At 35.0% G+C, this 13590-nt stretch overlaps 1 protein-coding gene across 3 annotated transcripts in view; it reads left to right on the top strand.

Moving 5' to 3' along the window:
* Dach2 (dachshund family transcription factor 2) overlaps positions 1-13590 on the top strand; it is a 564773-nt gene that overhangs the window by 127193 nt on the left and 423990 nt on the right. The gene's annotated exons all lie outside the window — the stretch shown is intronic.

Here is a 13590-nt window from a genome sequence, read left to right as displayed (position 1 = left end):
ACATTCAGTTGCCATTTTAGTATTTTTACTTTCCTTTTTGCATTTGTATGTTTCCCAAAATTCTTGTAATTTACTGCCTTTTTCCATGTTCACAATACTAATTTTGTTTTCTTCTTTGCCTGTGATTTTACTTCTCAGCAGGTTTCTTTACCCTTTTTTTTTTCCAATCCTGGGGTTTGAACTAAGTGCTGTTCCTGAGTACCTTGTGCTCAAGAATAGTGCTCTACCACTTGAATCACAGCTCCATTTCTGTCTCATGGACTTTGGATTGGCTTTGAACTGTGATCCTGAGATATCAGCCTCCTCAGTAGCTAAGATTACAGGCTTGAGCCACTAGTGCCTGGCTTCTTTACTTTTTTATTATTCATAATTGTCATTTTCTATATGAAAAGACAAAGACATTTTCATTAATATCCAACATATTAAATTTGATATTAATCTGTCTCTCTGTATCAAATTAAGATCTCTTTTTCCCTTTGGTAATGGACTGTACAGGGACTGAGGGGGCTGGAATACTGGTCCAGTCAAATGCTATTTCTTGTGAGTGGAACATGTACTATACTTGTGCTTATATTGTATTGTACTCACTAATAATACAATCTGATACTAGTTGTAACATTGGTGGAATCATCAACTTGCAGAATTTCACTTTTATAGATGACCATTAACTAGAAAGTAAAAAGATGGAGTTAAAATATAAAAAAGCATTCACTTCAGTTAAGAACTGTAAGACTAATTAAATTAATTCCCATACCACTTCATTTTTGAACCATACACTTTTAAACTTTTTTCTCCTCATGTTCCATGGTAAACAAAATGGTATAAATATGTGTACTGAAGTAGACTTTGAAAAAAATAGCACAAAATCAGGAAGAAAGTGCCTCAATTTTGAGAACTGGGTCTTCTACGTTTCAGCTTTGCTTTATGTCACTAACATAGTATATTCTGGGCTTGGAAGGACTCTGGCTATCCTTAGCTTTCCAGTTATTTGCCTTTAATTCCTGAACTGCAATTAGACACAAACCTCTTTTTCTTGCCCCCACTTCCCTTCTTGCTCTTTAGGACAGCAATTAGGAAGGATTGGGTGAATAGGTTACCATTTTATCCATCTCTATTACTCTGACTGATAGAGCTATTAAAAGCAAACTGTAATTCTTTATTATCTGCAGACCTCATTGTTGCTCTTTGCCCTGAAGAAGAGTTACATTAAAGATTAGAACATGGCTAAAAACTCCTGAAAAATAATAACTTCTTTGACTACTACTCAGTCATGCAATTCTTTTAAAAATCAGGTTTCACTCTGTGCATGGATTAGGGGAGGTGTTCGTTCATCTGTAAGTACTGAAGTGAGAAGATGGGGGTAAAGAAATTATGCAGAAATGATTGCTTTAGCATAGGTAAGAAACATAAACACATCTATATGGTAAATATACTTGCAATTAGAAATATCATTAGCACTGGAAGAGTATATTTTAGTATCCACAAAGAAGTCTTTAAACTAAGTCCCAAAATTCACTAGGAAAGGGAAAAAAAAAACCAACAAAATAAGCTATATACAGCTGAATAGGCTTTTCAGACTCTCCAAGGAGGCGACTTGTCTGTTGATGGCCAGTGGGGGTGGAAGAGAGAAATAATTACTTAACAGCGTGTAAACAATGTGAGATGTGAAGTATGCTTCCCCCTGCCCCCCTTCTCATTGAGAGAGTTTCTTGTGGTGATGGCTCCACTGGGACAGGCAGCAGAAAAATTTGATTAAATGGATGCCTGGGGTCATGACCCTGTCTAAACACAGTGCAGCTCTCAGCATTAATCAAAGATTTTTTTTCTTACTTAAAAATATTCTGACCTTGCTGTATATGACTATCAGTAAATGCTGGATTTGGTTGTGGTTGAACAGGAGGTTGTATAAGAGTGTGAGAACTTTTTTTTTTTTAAACACCGAGTCAAAGGCAGACTTCTACCACAACAGAAACATAGAACATTATCTTAGTGCATGTATTTGGATTTTCATTTTATCATAGCCTGTCAACAGCCAGTGGGATTTGGGACTCCATTAGAATTCACAAAGACACATTTTTTTAGACACTTCAGTTGACATTGCTTTGAGTATTTAGACAGGTTTTTTTAAGAATAATATTGCAGTTTGTGGGAGACTTTTGTGTTCAGGAACTGTTTAAAGATGGCTTTATTTTGGGCTAGTGTTTTAAAGATGCTTGAAGGTGATTTTCCTTGCAAATGTAGAAAGCTATGTGTTTGGGGAGAAAATCACTAGAATAGAAAGCATGTGCTATTAATAGAATATTTGCTTTAAGTAAGATACTTGTCATTAATATCTTTTTTAAGGAAGAGCACAAATTTGCTACAATTTAAAAAAAATTCCCCTCATAGGAATTGGCTTAAAACAGACAACTGACTTTTGATAATTGACATTTTATTTGAAATGACTAATGTTTTTATAGAATGTGGACTGCATACACCAATCTCAGTGAGAACTGTAATGTAACGAGGTTCCAACTGATTGAAACTAACCAAATTTTTATGGTGTTAAGTCTTGTTGAAAATTGTTTTAATGTACTCTGGTCTATTTCATTGCCTGCCTCAGTTAGCAAAATTACAGCTCTATTTGGGTGATTGAAATCAGAACCACCATTCTATTCATCTTTTTTGGGTACTGGGGTTTGAACGCAGGGCCTTGTTCTTGTTAACCAAGCATTTTATCACTGAGCCGAACATTCAGGGCTTTTTGCATTAATTCTTTTTGATATAGATTCTTTCTTCCTCCCTAGGATGCATTCCTGGATTGTGATATGCTTATATACCCTTCCCATGAAACTACTACAACAGGGCTGTGCCATTATGCCCAGTTGTTTGTTGAGAAGGAGCCTTTGGATCTTTTTTTACCTGGGCTGGCTTCAAATTACAATTCTCCTTATCTTAGACTTCTAAGTAGATTGGATTACAGGCATGAGCCACTAGTACCTGACTTCTGCTTAGCAATTTTGATGATTGTAAAGGAATAATGATTAAATTATAGAAGGTGTGACAGTTTTGTCTTTCTGTGTACTAGAAAATTCTTAGAGGTACAAAGAATAGTAACTACAATATAATGCTTGACACTAAAATATTTTTCTACTGATGATAGTATGTAATTAAAGATACAGTAACAAATTGAATTCAATATCATTAAAGTATTTAATTGGGAGTTTGTATGGGTTATATGTGATGGTAAATCTATTTGCATGTTTGTCTCAAGGTAGGCAAGGTTTATTAAAGACAAACTTTTACCCAATAGCCTATATCTATATGAATAAGGCTTTTCCTTAAGGCAACATGTGACTAGTCGTGGATTGGTTTGGCTACAAGTAGGTATATTTAGTCTCTTTTCCATTATTTCAAGATCTACAGACAACATGATTTCATGTTACTAATTTTATGTAAAAAGTTAGTTTGGATTAAGTATATTATTGACATTTTACTTAAATAACCACAATTTCATTGTTATTCTGAGAATGGGAGAGGGTCATTGCAAAACTATGATTCAAACCAGTTGGACTGTAAAGATGTTCAAACTTATATGTGAACCTGAAATTTTCTTTTTAAACTCTACCTACTCTGCAATGGAGTTTGCACACATCAAAGCGGACAGATTTTGTTTTCATTCACCAATGAATGAAAGTTTAGCAAGTTACTGCTGCCAGATAGTTACAGGAGACAAGGTTATTTGTGTCACCTGATTTGGGCTCCCTTCAACAAAAGCTAGCCAACTGCAGTCAAATATACTATTTAATGACAATTAGGCTTTAAAATAACAGCAAAGTCAATAGTGGAACTTTCTAGAAAAGAGCCAATTTCTGAAACTTCGATATGATTTTTGGTTTTAGAATATCACCCATTCTAAATTACAATTTAAATATTTGAACAAAAAAACCAGAACCAATTTTTCCTGCAGTATAATTGGACTGACTGGTGGCACTCTTCTACATTGCATTACTATCATTTAGTGGGAAATTTACTTGAACTCATTTTTACATAAGGAATAAATGACAGGAAATGTGCATATCATCAAGTTATTTTGGAACTATGGATACTTCTGTTAACTGTACATGATTTTATACCTTCAAATATCTACTTCCACACAATTTCTAAAAATCATGGACTTAAAGCTTGCATTTTAATGGCAATACAGTAAAAATGTACTCGTGCAGATATTCTTTCAACTTGAAATGTTTGTGTTGACTCTTGCTTGAGGATAGGAGGAGGAGAGACAAGACTCAATTCCAGAATCTCCTGCCTGTTAATGACTAGAAGTCCAGAGCCAGCTGGACTAGAAGTCCAAAGCTCTTTAGGTCCTGACCAATGAGAGACAGAGAAAAAAAATCAAATAATGTTTCCTCCCTGATTTTGAAAGACTCACTTTGAAAATCTTTTCACCAGTATGGGAGTTGTGTGTTTAATGGTTTAATCTGAAAATAAAGCTAAGTGAAAGCTCAACAGTTGCCAGAACAGAATGATTGACTAAAGTTTCATTAAAAATTGTTGATAGAGCTAGGTACTGGTGGCTCATGCCTTCAATCCTAGCTACTCTGGAGGTTGACATATGAGGATCATTGTTCGAAGCCAGCTGGGGCAGGAAAGTCCATTAGACTCTTGTCCCCAGTAAAGTGCATAAAAAGCCAGAAGTGGAGATGTGGCTCAAATGAGAGAGCAAGCACTAGCCTTGAGCAAAATAAGCCCTGCCACAGTGCCTAGGCCCCTAGTTCAAGCCCCAGAATTCGGACAAAGCAAAATAAAACAAAACAAAAATTCTTGATAGAGTCAGTTATCAACTCTGTTTGTAATCCTAGTATTTAGATGGTTGAAAATGGGGTAAGGTGAATTGAAGTTTGAATCAAGGGTAGGCTCTAAAATTTTGTGAGACTCCTTTTTACCTGTAGCTGGGCCCAGTGCATGTACCTTTCATCCCAATATACATTTTGGGAGGCTGAGAACAGAGACTCATGATTTCCCGCAAGTGTGGGCAGAAAATTGTAGGAACTACATCTCCAGGAAGGGAAGGTAGATGTAGTGGAATGTGCTTATGATCCCAGCATAGGCTTCCTATGATAGGAAGGCAAAAAGTAGGCAGATAATGGCTAAGATACAAGCTTGCAAGCAAGGAAGGACCCTGTCCTAAAAATAACTGTTGAAAAACAGCTGGAGGTGTGTTGAGCAAGTTTGGGGCCCTGAAATCAAACCACAGAGCTGCCAAATTGTTTTTCACAGTGTTTTTCACTTATGGTTCTATTGTCACTATCTAGGAAACATATGGTGGGTAAATATTTATAGCATATCTGTATATGTGCTTTATTGCTGTGGTTATTTCTCATTTTAGTTTGTAACAAATACAATGCTTTTGTTTTGGAAATGTCTTGATGTTTCAAAATAAGTCATGTGGCATTAGTAAATCTTACTCTCCAGCATACCAAATTATATTTATGTATCCTGATTCTTGTAGACTTTGGCTACAAACTATTGGTTGTATTTATGTGTACAATCAAGAAGTGATTTAGTCCCTAAAGAATAAAATGTCAGGTTTTGATTACAGTGCTTTATCACTGAATTCAATTTCTTAATGAGACTTAGTCAATCTGCTAATTAATTATTACAGTACATCTTTCAGTACTATTTTTGTATGAGTGTTCTGAAATTGTATTAAAGCTATTTTATGGAAGATTAGAAAATTTCATTGGTGTAATATATTATAACAAATTATCCTATCTATTTTATAAGACCATCTTACAGGAATTGTTGACAATAAAATAAGTTTGTGCATATATTGTATTTTAGTTAATATAATTTTAAATCAGCTTTGAGCAATTTATTCTTGCTAGCTTTCCACTGATTGTATACTGTGACAGGTACTTTATAATGGATAATAGATTAACTTTTGAAAAGAAGTCATCATGCAGAAAATTCCATATGATTTGAAATATTCAAAATTGAGGAATTCATATTTGTGATTTAATGTCTCTGGACTTAAGACTTCTTTTATTTTTCTTCTTGAACAAGTAGGGTACATTATAATTTTGAAGCTTTTATTCTTGGCAATGACTAGTCTCATATCCTGATCCTCAAATGAAGTAAAACTTAGATGTTGTAGTGATTACATATTTCAAAATCATGAACAGTTGTAAAAGATGAGCCTGCTGGTAATTTCAAAAGGCTGTGTCATGGAAAGTGTCCATTATACCACAGGGAAAATAGGACAGAGGCTTACTCCATCCACATCTTTGTGTGAATTCTTCAGTGAATCCATTGGAAGGAATGACCTTGTTGACCTTCTCACACTCTTAACAGTTGCAAGTGTGGTCATTTAGTCTGAACTGGAAGCAAGGGAGTCGAGAAGAGAGCCTGAAAGCTAACAATGAGAAATTAGGAACTAGTGGACAAGTCCAAACATAAGCAAACAGTTCCCTTGATGATATAAATTAAAGAAGCTTTACATTTCTTTATTTCTACTTAAGGATTTAGGAACAATCAGTATTTGGGAAAAAAAGTAATGAAATGACAGATTCTCTAAGGTTAATCTACATCAAAATGTTAGGTTTTTCATAATTTGTTTAAAGTTAAATCATGGTATATTGAAATATAAAATTAATTAACTCACACAATATAAAACAAGGAATATCTTTATCTCTCAAAGAGCTATTATAATATATGATGATGAAGACCTATTACTTACAGTATTGTCTTACAAGAAATCAGGGAAACAAAGAGGAGGCAACAATGCTTGATAAGAAATGTACTCGTTATCTTGCCCATATAATTGTAACTCCTCTGTACGTTATTCTCGCAATAAAAAATTTAAAAAAATCAGGAAAAAGAATTGATAGTCTGAATTTTCAAATTTTGAAATTACATTAATAAAGTAAATGTTATAGAATTTCTACCACCATATGGCAAGTGAAACAAATTTCATTTAATCTAGTTATAATAATACTTGATCTACTAAAGGCAATTGATAACAAGCATTTACATCTTGTATTATTTGTCAGGCACTAACTTGAGCCCTTTCATATATTTTGAACTCACTGAATAAAGAAAACCCTACCATCAAACAAGAGCTATAAATATTTCTTTTTTAAAAAAATAGATTATAGACCTGAGGGCTGAAGACAATTAGTTGCTCAAGATCAACATAGCTAATAAGTGACAGAACTATGCTTCTTTTGATACAGGTTTGCTAGGAAATAGGAAAAAAGAATCTGAAGATTGAGCCGGGCACAGATGGCTCACTCCTGTAATCCTAGCTACTTAGGAGGCTGAGATCTGAGGATCATGGTTCAAAGCCAGTGCAGGCAAGAATGTCCATGAGACTCTTGTCTCCAATAAACCACCAGAAAACCGAAAGTGGCGCTGTGACTGAAGAGGTAGAGCAATCGCCTTAAGCTGAATTGCTCAGGGAGAGCACCCAGGCCCAGAGTTCAAGCCTCAGGACTGAGATAAATAAAAACCAAAACCCAAAAACCAAAAAACCCCAACAACAACAACCAAGAATCTAAAGATTTCCAGTAGCTTAAAAAAATTTCTAAACACGGTGTGTGGCTCACAAAAAAAGCCAGATGTGGCACTATGTCTCAAGTGGTAAAGTGCTAGCCTTGAACAAAAAGTGCTCATGGACAACAGTGCCCAGGCCCAGAGTTCAAGTCCCAGAACTGGCCAAAAAAATTATTTCTTAAAGATATTTAAAAATTCTAATATACATAATCAACATCAGTACTTGTTTTATCTCCCCACCTCCATGAGGCTAAGTGAAACTGTAGAAAACAGGAAATGAAGTGGCCAGATAACAAAATATTGCACATTTCCACAGGGATTTCTTCATAAACTTGTTGAATATTTAAAAGTATTTTAGTATGCTCTAAAAAGAAACCTTTGGTTAATTATCAACATTTTCAAAGTTACCTTGAAAATATTTAGAAAACTTTTTATTACCTTAACACTGGCATAGTTTTAAATACATCAATAAAAGCACGTTTTTATTTTTTTAATTTAACAAGTATTGATTGTCTTGGATGATTTTGCTAGGATGACATAGACTATTGTTATATTTTTACCCAAACATTCAATATTAACTAGAGAAAAGTGGGTACTTCTGTTGGAGGATTATTGAGTTTATCATTTAATGAAAGTAGTTGTGGATGGGTAAAGCTATTTGATAAATTTTTTAATCTCCAACTTCTAGAAGCAGTTTGTGAACAGGACATTTGAGAATTTGTTGTTGTTCACTGATATTAGTATATTTATAATATCAATTCTAATTCACATTATCTGCCTAAAACCATAGGCTTGTTTTAGAGTGTCTAGTAAATTACACCTATAAAGTCATCAAATGATACCCAACAGAAGAATAAAACTGCTTTAATAGATGTGTCTAGAGGACAAAAGAAAAGTGTATACCATGTAGTAACTAGGAAGAATACCAAAGTGATAATAATATCCTCTCATTTTATTCTTTAGTATTTATTCACTAGCATTTGAACAGACAGACTTTACAATAAGGGTAGGATTGTTAAGGATTCAACTGTGCACTGAAAGTATCGCACAAGGATTAGTAAGTGAAAATCCAGATGAAACCATTTGTGAACTAGTGTTCATTACATAAATATACTTGGAGGATTTAAGTAAAGGATGCATAGTAGTTGCACAGTAGACACTCAGTTCATTGTCTAAAAAATTCTAGCATTTGAAGAGCACATCATAAAGAAGCAGGAAATAGCACAGATTCAGTCAAAAGGTATACTTGGAAAATTGTACATTTATTCAAATCGCTATCAGGTTGATTGGTCATTTTCTCTAAATTATTTACTACTTTTGAAGCTTGAAACTTTATACTTATTTCCTCATTTTAGCTCCCTGCTAATGTAGGTGTTTTAGAAAAATCTTTATTTTTTTCCTGAGACTGGGACTTGAACTTGGTGTCTGATGTTTTGGCTCATTAGCGGGCACTCAACTACTGGAACCATGCTTCTAACCTCTAGAAAAATCTTAGTTTTGTTCTCTTATTTTTCATCTTTGCCTGGGTCTTTCCACTTAACATGAGAAGTTTCTTAAAAAAAATCAAATTTCTAGTCATGCTTGCTTCTGTCCACAGTCACTTTAAAAAATGTATGCAGCTAGGTATTTTGTTTCAACACCATTTTAGTCACATCATTTCAATGTACAACTCTCAGTACTTCTGCTACATCTTCAGAGCTTTTTCCTAATCTCAGTGCTTCAAGGAATCATACCCAGGTATCACTTTCTGTCTGGTTACTTCCTTTATATAAGCTTTCACTTGTAAGCCTGTCAGTCTTAATCTCAAATACCTTCAATGCATATTACACTGCACATATGTGTGTCCTTGTGTTGGGGATATCATGTTACAGATGACTCTAGAGTAGTTACGATCAGAATTGTCAGAGATTTCTATGAATTAGCAGTATTTCAATTATATTACTTTTCCATTTATCTTAATCCTTTCAAATAAATTTCTTTTCTCATATAAAGTTTTTCTCTCTTTTCTGAAGAAAAAAGAAAATTCAGAGACTGAATTTGGCTTTCATTAACTGGTCAAGTGTACTAGGGATCAGTATACTTATTGGGATGAAGTTGATATGCTAGCTGTGGGTTCTTTATCCTTGTGGTTTCAAGATATCAGAAGTGTGATTATGTTGTACCTTTTTTCTTTAGCCAATAAACCACATTTTGATAGCTTCATGAGCTTAGTATTTCCCATATGAGGTAGCAATATTATTTGTCTTCATTTTCTTGGGATTTTCTGACATGAATTAAATTTCAGTTTTAAGTTCTCCTTGAAGAAAAAAGTAGAAGAAACGAAGGAAAGAAGTTGACAGAAAGAGACGGAGAAAGGAAAGGCAGAAAATAGGGAGGGAGGAAAGGAAGGAAGACATGAAGCATAGAAAGGAGTTAAAAGAGAAAGAAGTAAGAAGGAAAAGAAAGAAAAAAATTCATTCGATAAAATGGGAGGAAAAATATTTTACATTAGTTTTCATTTTCTACAAATGATAGCAGTTCTCTAGTATTCAAGTTTTATTCTGTATTAGCCAAGAAATTAATCACTTTTCTAAGAAAACATACGGACCATGTAAGCTTCAATTCACAGGCACTGTCTGACAAGTGCAGATTTATGCAAGTGCCTCCTTAACCAGGAATGCAGCCATTTACCTTAAGAAATGAGATGGTCTTATCTTTATTATTCTAGTGCATTTTAGTTTACAGTTTTGCTGTAAGCAGTGTTTCAAAAGCTTACTTCACATTCCTTAAATAAATGAACAGGAAAAAGAATGCTTGGTTGTACCAAGCTGCAATAATTAAAATAAAGTATTGCTGGACAGCAGAAAAATAATGAAAATCTGGTGGCTGTATTTTATTTATGAGAATTTATGAATAGATGAAGATAAACTTAACTTTTGAGAAAAAACTTGTTTACATTTTTTGTTTTTGTTTTTTGCTCATCTTGAACTCTGGGCCTGAGCGCTCTCCCTGAGCTTCTTTTGGAAAAGGCTAACACTCTACTACTTGAGCCACAATGCCACTTCTGGCTCCTTTGGAATGGCTTACTGGAGATGAGAGTCTCATGGACTTTTTGTGCCCTGACTGGCTTCAAACCATGATCCTCGGGTCTCTGCCTCCTGAGTAGCTAGGATTGCAGGCATGGGCTGCCAGCACCTGGCTTGCTTACATTTTTTAAAACATGGCCCAGACTTGGATGACATTCACACACAAGTACCTGTATCATTAAAGAAGACATTCCTATTCTTTAATCTAATATATATCAACATTATTTTGATGCAAAATAGATTTATTTGATTACCTGTACACAGAATATAACATAATAATCCAACTCCTAATCAGTATCTAAATGAATTCTGTTTCCATCCTTCTATCTGTGCAGGCTGGAAGCCACAGTTTTATTTGCTAGGAGAGCATTATTTGGCAAAATTCAAAGAATCCCCCATTGCATTGCATTACTCCTGATACCCACGGGAAAGCATCACCTCCAAATATCCAGAAAAATAAAGAGCCCTTGATTTCATGGGAAACTATCCATTGCTATCATCAAGAAAACAATGTGAAATAGAGCTGATTATCACTTGCTTTTGAAGAGCAAGTCAGATAAAATGAAACAGAGAGTGTGGATTAGAACAGTGTCCACCGCTTTCATCTAAGATAAAGCACAATAAAATCAAACAACTGACTTGGTGCAGTGACAGCATAGGCTCCATCTATATGACAAATCTGTTACTTATTATCTAGGCATATATCTAAAACCCAGTTCATGAAGTTTTTTTTAATAGTGCTTCATTCAAATAACAATTCTGTGATAAAGATTAAAATTGTGTATATGTGTATATGGAAGAGCTATTTTTTTTTTTTGCTTTCAAACCTTGTGGATGAAATAGAGCACATACAATCACTGTTTCATGTGAGAGTTGAGTATATTCTCTGTGCTTGTACAAATAATGTTGAGAATAGTTAAAAATTATGTTAGCACAGTGAGTATATTTTTACATACTTTGTTTTAGATATTACTTTAATGTCCTAAAAGTTTACAGGTCTCATACAGGCTTTTTTTGGTGGTGCTGAAGAAGAGCCTTATGCATACTAGTTAAGTGCTCTACCATTCACATATAATGTTATTGGAGCACTTGTTTTGTAATTTCAAATGCACAGCTGTATATACAATTTCTCTTAAAGAGTTATCAGTGCAAAAAACCCCATAAAAGTTCATAGAAAAGATAGTTCTTTCAGTTATAGTTTGTATTCCTCAGTCTTAAAAGGAATTCTGTTAAAAATTCTAAATATTGGAGTCATTTTAATAATAATATGAGGGAAGGACTGGGAAGGTGGCTCAGTGGTAGAGTGCTTGCCTTGCATGCATGAGGCCCTGGGCTCGATTCCTCCGCACCACATAAGCAAAAAGAAAAGAGCCAGAAGTGGCGCTATGGCTCAAGTGGTAGAGTGCTAGCCTTGAGCTGAAGAGCTGAGGGACAGCGCCCAGGCCCAGAGTTCAGGCCCCACGACCGGACCCCCCCCAAAAGAAATGATTGTTTGAATATTGATAATTTCCCTCATATGGGGCCTGGGTGCTGTCCCTCAGCTCTTCAGCTCAAGGCTAGCACTCTACCACTTGAGCCACAGCGCCACTTCCGGCTTTTTTCTTTTTGCTTATGTGGTGCGGAGGAATCGAACCCAGGGCCTCAGGCATACAAGGCAAGCACTCTACCACTGAGCCACCTTCCCACCCCTTAAATAATCATTTCTTTAGTATTGTTTATTCTGTTTTTGAAAACATTTTCCTCTGATGAAGTGTAATTCAGATTTTCTCAGGCCATAAAGTAAGTAATGAATCACCCATAATAGAATAGTTGAAGTAGTGAGAAAAGGCAGTTTTATTCTCATATTTATCTTACCACTGCAAGTAGATGCACTTGCACACTCACATATGCATTGAGGCATGCACACCCACCATTTCTTTAGTTACAGGCTCACTGAAACAGGTTTTGTCTTTTTCTAATTAGATACACATAATCCATTCAGCCTGTTTGTGAAGTTTACAAGTTGATTCCCTCTTGCTTTTTTTTCCTCTTGTCTTCACAGTCTTCAACAAGACAATGAATACAAAAATATAGTAGAACTCATTTTCTCATTATTGATTTCATGCACCAGCTGCCAGCTGTTTTAGCTTGTTCATTTATATAACCCTCTGGGCAACTTTTAAAAAGTACTTTTCTTTGACCATCTGCTAAATACGATTGGTTTAATAATTAAGGACTCACCATTCCCTGACAAAGAAACATAAATGTTGCTATTGAAGCTGAGAGATGAACATTTTGGATTCAAATACAGAGACAGGTTTTGTTTCATTCATCAGTATCAAACAGTTTGAGACAGTAGTACTTCAGGCTTTTTTTTTCTTGCCTTCTTCAAACAATTTATGCTAGTGGAAAAGGTCTCTGAAACTTATAACTTAAGCTTTCTGTTTCAGATGTTCTTCCATTCCCCCTCACTCTTGCTTCCACTTAGTGAGGATTGATATTTAAGTCTGGTGACAGCTCATTTTTTAAATATAGAAGTAGTTTTGGAACATATATTCAGAAAGGCACTTCAAGCTGGATGCACTCACAGGCCCACCCATTATAATGAATGCAGATCTATTTCCAGAGAGAATTAAGCTCATGGCATCCACTGGCAGTACTGTTTACAAGTCAGCATCCACCATCTGTCTTGTTCCTAGTTGAAGGCTAGCTCATGTTCAGACAGAATCAGGGAATAAATGGACGGCTTGGGCGCTTAGCTTCTTGGAATGTTGCTAAAATTGTCATGCTTTGCTATTTGGCTCATGAATGATGTTATTTCTTATTTTTCTTTACTTAGCATGGATGACCTAGGCTTTGTGAGCTTGACTCAGGATCTGTATGATTTTGATCTTGAGTATTAGAAGTGCATTTATTAGGTGATAAGGAAAAGGCATCAAACCATTATGGTGCATAGCATCATCAGAGTTAATTCAGATGTGAAGATGGATGAAACCTTAGTTTGAACTCT

The sequence above is a fragment of the Dipodomys ordii genome, unplaced genomic scaffold (assembly GCF_000151885.1).
Source record: "Dipodomys ordii isolate 6190 unplaced genomic scaffold, Dord_2.0 Scaffold80, whole genome shotgun sequence".
In the NCBI taxonomy this organism is placed as follows: Eukaryota; Metazoa; Chordata; class Mammalia; order Rodentia; family Heteromyidae; genus Dipodomys; species Dipodomys ordii.
The sequence above is the reverse complement of the archived record's forward strand: the minus strand, read 5'-3'. Positions and strand labels throughout refer to the sequence as shown.